This window comes from Octopus sinensis, linkage group LG14 (genome assembly GCF_006345805.1).
Source record: "Octopus sinensis linkage group LG14, ASM634580v1, whole genome shotgun sequence".
In the NCBI taxonomy this organism is placed as follows: domain Eukaryota; kingdom Metazoa; phylum Mollusca; class Cephalopoda; order Octopoda; family Octopodidae; genus Octopus; species Octopus sinensis.
This window is the reverse complement of record NC_043010.1, coordinates 34,681,134-34,691,133: the sequence shown is the minus strand read 5'-3', so window position 1 is coordinate 34,691,133 and position 10,000 is coordinate 34,681,134.

Genomic DNA, 10,000 nt, shown 5'->3' with positions numbered 1-10,000 from the left:
ACTCAAATCAATGTAGCAAACTACTCCAAATCATTGTAAGAGTATTTGCACAAGGCAGTCTACTGCTGGTTTGTCCTGCCATCGAGTTGTATAAGTATAATAAGGAGTCAAACCAAATACTAATAATTTTAAATCATAGTATATATTAAGTGATTTCAAAATATCACTATTTGGTTTGACTTCATTATGACTACTTATGTATGTGTGGTGTGTGCATGTGCGCATATTATATATAATATATATATTATATATATATATACGCGAGAAAGAAGCAACAAGAATGGATAGGTTTTTAGTACAATCGTTTCATACAAGGACAGGCTTTATTAAAAGTTGTAAAATTACAGCATATAAACGTGTCCCGTACTCATCAGCTAAAATACATGTGAGTTCTCTAGACATCCTAGTGGTTGAGGCTATACTCATGAAGTAATGTAGATAATTAAGTAACATAAACAGATTTCCAAAGTTCATTAAAGTTCTTTAAAGATGATGTACAGTCTTATCACAGAATTTTAAAAAAGTTCTAATAGCATCACAGAGAAGGTGACCTAATCCATAGAGCACATATGAATTTCCAGAGATATGATGAGGGATTACATACACAGAAGACAAATTTATCCATTGTTAATCACAACGAGGTGGGTCTCAATTCCTGCTTATTAGCATTACAGAGAGGGTGAATTAATCCTTTGTATAGATGCACAATTTCCAATGGTGTAGATGTAAGTTTCCAGAGAAATGAAGAGGAATTTCATATTCACAGGCGATAAATTTATCAATGGTTGAACACAATGAGGTAGGTATCAATTCTTGTTATATGATTAGGTATTTGCCACATTAATCACATTACTGCTATTTACAAGAGGCTGTAGCTATTTAACTTATAAAGGCTGAAGGGCCTTCTGGAGAGGCCAAGAATAGAAAGGGAAGGGAATAGAAGAAAAGAGAGAAAATAAGGGAGGAGGGAGCAAAAAAAGGGGGGGGAAGGGGACTAAAAGAGAAGAGAAAAGGAAAAAGAGAATAAGAAGAAGAAACAGAAAAAGAGAAAAGAGAAGAAATAGGGAAAGAAGGGAAAAATATAAAAATAAAAAAGAGGGTTCTAGTTATCAGAAGAATTAGTAGCCGGCAAGTCTGGTTTTAATTTACAGGCATCTAGGAACTAGAGGAGAATATTATTCTTTGCCAGTAAAACAGTTAATTTATTGCTGTTGAAATCAGCTATGAATTTAAAGAGAATCTAAAGAGATAACACAGTCAGGGGTTTAGGGGTCAGATGCTAAAATCAAAAGAAAATACATTAGGAAAATCTAAGTATAATCTTATCAAAAAGTCAATAAAACTTACTTATTTAATTTATTCATTTTATTGTCTTAAGGAGTTGCCGTTATTATTCATACATTGACGGACTACAGGTCAAATCTTAGAAGATCATTTACAAGGTGTTAGGGGATTGTCTATCATAATGAAGATAATCATATTATCACCGAGGGGGTAGCCTTATTTATTTAATTTTGAAATAGAATTATGGGGCTATAGTATCTCATTTTATTTTATTAGAGTTATGCTACTTAAATTAGATTAAGTTAGGAATTAAAATTAAAAATTACAATTAAGATTTAAAATTAAGAATTTAAAAGATTATGAGTTTGAAATTAAATAAGGCCTCAATTAAGCAGCGTATAAGTACTATTCATTTCCCTGTTCCCAAAAAACTGATGCAGATATAGGAAAAAGATAACTGTAGTGTGAGAACTCTTAGTTATCTACTTAAAGCAGTGCTATACTAGTAGAAATCAAGTTATATCTATCTATCTAGTTACGGATATTCTAATCATTTAAAATATTTTAAAGTCTTCAATTTAGCGTGGACACAAACTTGACCTAGTTCGATATGATTATTCAATAAGTTTCTATGTTTTCTATGCTTTAGAATTTCATACGTCTCCATGGAGCATAGTTGGCAACCAACCCTACTATTTTTATACGGAATTGCTCTCCTAACTATTTCCCAATTAAGGTTATAATTTTTATTATTATTTTTGAGTTCCCAGATTTTGTTTGAAAGTGTGGTGGTACCAGCTTTATGACGTAAGTTAAAAGACGAGATGTGATTTCTAACTCTGGCTAGAAATTAATTGTACATCCAACGTAAAGATATTTGTTATTCTCCGTGGATATGGTACATTTATAGATTACATTATTTTCCCCACATAGACCAGGTGCCGGGCATTTTGATTTTATTCTACACTTACACACAGGAGGAGCAACTTCAGGCTTTGGATTATTCTTGGGTAGATGTCTTAGGTTCCTATTATTTTGATTATCATTTCTATAGTTGGTGCTGATATCTAAAGTATTGCTATTATTTATTGATCCTTCAGCTTCATCATTTAGGTTTAAAGTCCTACCATGATTTCTTATATTATTGGTAATGTTACTATTATTGTTAGTCTTTTTTTCCGACTGCATATTGCTGTTATAAATATCACTGATATTTTCATTCTCCTTATTTTCTCCATTAGCCTTATATCTATTATTTCTATTATTAACATTATTACTTCTATTAATATCGGCATTGTTATTATTTACTATTAATGTTAATGTTATTAGTCATTCTGTGGTTACTAATTTCACCTATGTTTTGATAGTTGCTATTGTTTTTTTATTGTTGTAGTATTATTATAATTGCTATTGGTATTCATGCTGATATTATTATTTTTATTTCTATCTTTCCTGGCTAGTTTAATGTTTTTATTATTAATCTTAGCTATTAAAGTGGACATATTTGGGAGGGTTGAATAAGAAATCCTAACTGTTTTCCTAGATATAATTCTATGATATCTATGAGAGATAGGGAAATTTTTTTCCAGAATTACTTTGAATTTGTTCTGTATATCCGATTGTATCGCACAGTTGAAAGGGATATTCAGCCATAATATATCTTTTTTATTAAATTTAGGGTTCGTAGAATTACTACTATTCATCTCACCGGAGTTATTGTATTTATTACCATTATTTTTTTATTTTTATTTTTGTGCATCTTAGGTTTATCTACTTCAATGTTATCCGAGTTACCTATGTTCTGGTCAATGCTTCTATTTGAATTGTTGGGCCTGTGCGCTAGATTAGCGTTTACCATTAATTTAATTCTACTTTTATTTCGGGCTTGGTCTGTATTGCTGCTTACGTGATTACTGATACCTTCATTATTAGGAATACGTGAGTTCTCCTTATCAACGAATGTAATCTTTTGGTTGTATCCAGCCTTAGTTAACGCCTCATTATAATGCTCAGAATGGGAGTTAAATATATCCTTATTGGATGATAATTTTGAAATTCTTAATGAAATATTTCTTACTAAAGATTCTATTATATTTTGGGGATGATTTGATAATTTATTTACGTAATTCGTGATTTCGCCTTCCTTTCTAAATGGGTAATGTAGCTTGGAGTTAAGGTCTAAGCGTAATATCTAGGAAGTTAACTATTTTAGTGCCCGGTTCATACGTTATACTGAGGTTGAAATCCTTAAAGAACTTATTAATTTTCTTTCTAATCCTTTCTATAACAGATTTATTATTACTAGGGATAACAAACAGAGCATCATCCCTATATAGACCCCCTGTATTTCTGGTATAATCCTTGCTATGCATTTTAATAGATATGCGCCCACTAGGTTGGTTACCTTGGAAATCTGTTTATGTTACTTAATTATCTACATTATCTTTATGAGTATAATATCTCAACCACTAGGATGTCTAGAGAACTCACATGTATTTTAGCTGATGAGTACGGGACACGTTTATATGCTGTAATTTTTACAACTTTAATAAAGCCTGTCCTTGTATGAAACGATTGTACTAAAACCTATCCTTCTTGTTTGCTTCTTTCTTCGCTTATAATCACCCCACATTACTGTATTTTAAAACAATAGTTTTTTTTTGGTGCATCAAGTTAGGTACCTTATTCAAGTAAATTCATTTAAATTAACTTGAATCTTTATTGCTTTTTGTATATATATATATAATATATATATATTATATATATATCATCATCATCATCATCATATCATCATTTAGCGTCCGTTTTCCATGCTAGCATGGGTTGGACGGTTCAACTGGGGTCTGGGGAGCCCGAAGGCTGCACCAGGCCAGTCAGATCTGGCAGTGTTCTCTACAGCTGGATGCCCTTCCTAACGCCAACCACTCCGAGAGTGTAGTGGGTGATTTTATGTGCCACCGACACAGGTGCCAGACGAGGCTGGCGAACGGCCACGCTCGGATGGTGTTTTTATGTGCCACCGACACAGGTGCCAGACGAGGCTGGCGAACGGCCACGCTCGGATGGTGTTTTTATGTGCCACCGCACCAGGTGCCAGACGAGGCTGGCAGACGGCCACGCTCGGATGGTGTTTATATATTTATATATATATAAATTAGAGAAAAACCACTATTAAGGAAGTCAAACAATGATAGACATAAACCATATAGAAAAAATAAAATATATGATAAAACATTTATCTAGATCACAATAAAGTATATAATAATAAATAAACAGTATATAATTAGTAAATAGACAATTTATATATATATATATATATTGTGAAATTTGATTTAATAACTAAATTGAAGTCCCCCTGTAAGTTTGGATTTATACTCCCTAATATTATATATATAATATTAATATATATATATAATATATATATATATATATATCTATATATATATATGAGGTGCTATAAAAAAGTTCCCAGACTAGTTCTGTGGAGCACCAACAGATGGCAGCACATGACTGCATGCACAGTGAGAGCAGTGACCGTCATGTGGTACTGTGCTGAGTGACATTGCTGTGTTTACTTTGCAAGTTGTGAAATTTGTGTTTTTGTGATCACATATGCTGTAGTCTGCAACTTTTGTCATGGACAGGAAGTTGGAACAAAGAGCCAATATGAAATTTTGCATTAAAACTTGGGAAGTCTGCTACAGAGACATTGATCATGCTTTGGCAAGCTTATAGTGATGAGGCAGTAGGTCATACACAATGTTTTGAGTGGCATAGGTGCTTCATATGTAGAAGGATCTCTCTGGAAGATGGTGAGCGATCTGGAAGACCTGTCATGAGTGTTTTCCCCAGAAATATGGAGAAAATTCATCAACTTATTTCTTTACTGCCCACAAGAGGCTACACACGGAGAGGACAAACAAGGACAGACAAACAGAGTAAGTCGATTATATCGACTCCAGTGCATAATTGGTACTTATTTAATCCACCTTGAAAGAATGAAAGGCAAAGTCAACCTCGGCGGAATTAGAACTCTGAATGTAGCGGCAGACGAAATACTGCTAAGCATTTTGCCCGGTGGGCTAAAGTTTCTGCCAGCTCGCCGGCTTAAAATCAGCTTGTGAATGAGGATTGTTTGAGGACAATCAACAACATTGCTGATGCTTTTGGTCTGTCGTATGGGTCCACGCAGTCAACCCTAACGTCTGTATTCTTTATGATGACAATGCACTCTTGTCACTAAGCTCCCTTCACTCGTGAGTTTCTCACCAAAAACAACATGGTATTGCTTCTGTGCCCACCCTATTTTCCAGATTTAGCACCAGCACACTTCCATCTCTTCCCCAACATGAAAATGCAGCTCAAAGGTCAACATTTTAATATATATGTATATAAATTAAAGGGGATCCATTTACCAAATCAAGGCATATCAAAATGAAACACACTACATTTAATGGCTAGACAGTATTACACAGATTAACAGATGGACAACCCATCCCATTGGCAAAGGATGCACCAGTGAGGGGAAGTTCACTGATGTTTGGTTAATCACCAAATACAAGAGTATTCATAATTGACAAGAACTTTAAGCATGTGTAATATCATAATAAAATCAAATGACTGGATTATATAGTATTGCCACATACAGTGTTTCAGTAAGAGGTTTTATAGTAGCACTATGTCATACCAGCTGGTATGTTGGACATGCAACAGTTACAAGATTATGCAATGCATTAGACTGAGTCTCTCAACTCTTCAGGTTCCACCATAATGCAGGTAAGTAGAAAACTGATATGCTGTCACATTAACAAGTATAACATATGAACATCCAAAACAAGTAATGCCAACAGTGTGAATATGGGAGTTGGCAAGAATATAATCAGCCAATCAGAACTGTAGGCTATTGAATTAGGCTGTCAGAGATATTGACAACAAAACTGTGCCAAATTTAAAACCCGTCCATCAATGCTTTGAAGTAACATACACCCTTGAAGGAATGGTATTTATGGGCAGGTAAGATAGACACTGTTTATTTATTTTCTTAAATCAAAATAAATGAATGGTGCCTAACCATGCTGCTACATGACATAATCTAATAATTGTCTCTTTCACAAATGGCAGCTGCAGCTTACTTCAAAACATTGATGGATTCAGGTTTTAAATTTAGTGCCAGTCTCTGTATTTAATGAATTCTCATTGCAAGTATGTGATTCTATTTGCAGTCGTTATGGTTTAACAAGAATTGGTGATAATATATGCCATTCAACTTTCTGTTTTTGTTCTTTGATCTAACACTTTAGCATTCAAATTACTCTGTCAAATGTAATGCTTATTCATTCCAGACGCTGGGCCTCACTAAGGAAATGACATAGGACCAGGAGATGTAGTGATTTGCAGTATTTGATATGACATGTCAAGCTAAGTAAAATCGCTGTGTTCAACACATATAGGCTTCTCCTTTTACTCATGCCAGTGCTGTGTTAATGCACCTGTGCCAGTGGCATGTAAAAAGCACCCAGCACACTCTGTTAAGTGGTTTGCGTTAAGAAGGGTATCCAGCTATAGAGACCATGCTACAGCAGACAATTGGAGCCTGGACAGCTCCCTGTTAGCCAGCTCCATGTTAAACTGTCCAATACATGCCAGCATGGAAAAATGGACATTAAACAATGATGATGATATTTTGAATTAATCATGCATTATATTGTACCTTTCAATAATATGCGTATCTTCTTTTTTTTTAGAATAACATTGTAGGGTAGGTAAGAGAAGCAGGATCTGGCCAATTTGAACACAAAAAAGGGTGAATATTTGGGCTGGATACTACCAGCTTAAATGCTAAAGGGCTAATCAATTATCTTTGGTCACCTTACACTTGTCTAATTTGACACAATTTTGTTGACAATTGGGTTCTGTTTTCCCATATTATTATCACTTGCTGCAGATCATCCTGGAGATGTAGAAGTTTTTCCCCTACAAGCTTAATATGGTCTCCTTCTTCTCCATTTCCACTTTCTGGTATCTATTCCACTGCTCTTTGAGATATCCTTTGCTCTTTCAAATGCAGGACATTTTCAATAATGTGACTCCTTTTCCTCAAAATATCTTGTAAAATTTCCAGCTCAGCTCTTTACATAAGTTCCTCTTCATTTGTAATATGCAATTAATGGGAAATTCTCAGTATTGATAAAAAAACAGCACCTATGAAAGAGAGAAAGAATATTCAACATGCTAGTTGTAGCCACAAGACTCTAAAAGGAATGACATGTTAGATAATGTTTCCTTTACAATATAACTGAAAAAAAAAAAACAACAAAAAAACATGGGTTGGTTTCAGCTGGAATACCTTCAGTCACAATTCATAGCCAACAACAACAACAGCAACAACAACCACTGCAAGCCACACTGTGAATTGTGCTCTTTAATTACTTTCGTGTCCACGAAGTGAGGGAGAAGGAATTGGAGGGGCTGATATGTGATCTGTTCACATGGAGAAAAAGGAAAATCAGAGGAGAAGGAGGAGGAGGGGAGGAGGGAGGGAGCTGGTGGTGGTGGTGGTCGTCGTCGTCGTGGCGGCAGTGGTGGCAGCGGCGGAGACGGTGCTGACTAAGCAGAGCCATGTTCAAAATTGTTAAATGGCTTTTTCCTGCGTACTAAGTATTCAGGACTACACTGTCCAGCATGTTGTCACCTTTTAAAAGACATTGGGAGTGTTGTTTGAGGGCGATTCAACTGCGATTTCTAATAGGGAGAACGATCACGTAGAAGCTTCCTCGTTTGCTTGTGTGGAAGTAGAGCAAGCATGTGACAAAGAGTCAAAGTGAGAGAGAGAGACATATTTTAGAAAAAGATGGTGTTGAGGAGAAAGTAAAAGAGATAGTTTAAACCGTCAGAGAAAATCAGTGCATGTGCTTAAGAGAGACAGAGAGAGAAAACTAGAGTGAGGGAGGGAGTGACAAAGAGAGTGTAAATGTGACAGAAAGCCGTATGCGTGAGAGAGAAAAGAGAGAGAAAGAGAGAAACCGAGAAAACCAGCGTGTTTGCGAATTTTGTGTGTGAGAGATTATAAATACATGAGAAAATTGAATGTTTAAGAGAGGGGAGTGAATGAAAGCGTTGGTATATATGAGGAATAGAGGGAGAAAGAATATATGACAGTGTGACAAAGAGAGACTATGGGGGAGAGAAAGGAGAGGCACAAGGAGAGAGAAAGTAAAGGAGACAATAACTAGGCATTACACACGACAGCTACGGGCAATGAAATGTGTAACGGAATGGTCAGCGCGTTAACGAATAAAACAAGGGAGATAACTTTTAATGGCTAGATTATGTTTTATAAGGTCATTGCTCATCCTCTGCGACAACTGGAAATCAAGGGAGGTAACTCTCAGAATTTGTTGACGCTTTGAAGTAAAGAAGCTTGACAGACGTATGACACGGGAAAAGTTGATGGAACGGTTCGGCTAGTTTTCCCTAATTTGTTTTAATTTGGAATCCTCTGTTAAACTTTTTGGATAATCTCCAGTTCCAACATTTTTTATGACATCATATGAAACAGAAAATCTTTAGAGAAAGACACTTTATTCTTATGTGCGTGCGAGTGTGTTGGAGATGTACTTACCAGGCAAATATATACACATGTATGTATGTATGTATGTATGTGTCTGTGTGTCATTTAAATAAAAAAAACAGCCCATGGTGCTTTGATATAATCTTGTATTGTGTGTGTGTGGGGGGCGTGCACACACACACGCACATACATGCACATACACGCACGCAGACATGCACGCATGCATCCATCCGTTCATACATGCCATACATAGAGTGCTACTTTGTTCTTGCATCTCTTTTTCCATGGGTCAGGTGAATATATTATTAGGACATTGTTTTACAGACAGACACCCTTCCTGTTCCCCAACTTTACCTCTTTTCTTGAGTATGGGTTATCTGATTCTTTATTCCACAGATCTTTCAGTTTTGGTCTTCTGAATCTGCAAACAAGTCTTTGGTCAATCCAAGGCTGTGGTAGAAGACATTTGCTCAAGGTGATGAGCCATAAGACTGAACCTGAAACCATGTGGTTGGGAAGTGAACTTCTTAACCACACAGTCATGACTGCACCATACATATGTGTGTGTATGTGTGTATGTATGTATGTATGTGTGTATGTATGTATGTATGTATGTATGTATGTATGTATGTATGTGTGTATGTATGTATGTATGTATGAACTAAATCTATATCCATATATATATATTTTTTATGTATTTACGATACTTATATGAGGAGGTGCTGAAAAGTTCCTGACTTTAAGGGTATCATGAAAGACCTGGTTGGAGACCCAACCTTCCAAGCATTTTTACAGGGCTTAGAAAGCTGAAGAACCACTGCAATAAGTGTGTGAATCTGAGAGGGAAATATGCTGAATAAAATCATAACTGATTTTCCTGTACACACATAAAAAAAGATCAAGGGTTCTTCCTAAGCAATAGACTCATAACACTGGTTTCTTGAATTCTGTGATGTATATATTCCCCCACTTCCTGAACAGGATGCCAGTCCATTGCTGTGTTATTCCCTTTTGCCAGCTGAATTGACTGGAGCAAAGTGTAATACAGTATTTTGCTCAAGAACAAAGCACATCCCTAGTCCAGGAATCAAAATCTGTGATCTTACAATCATGGGTGCAACACCCTAACAACTAAGCCGTGTGCCT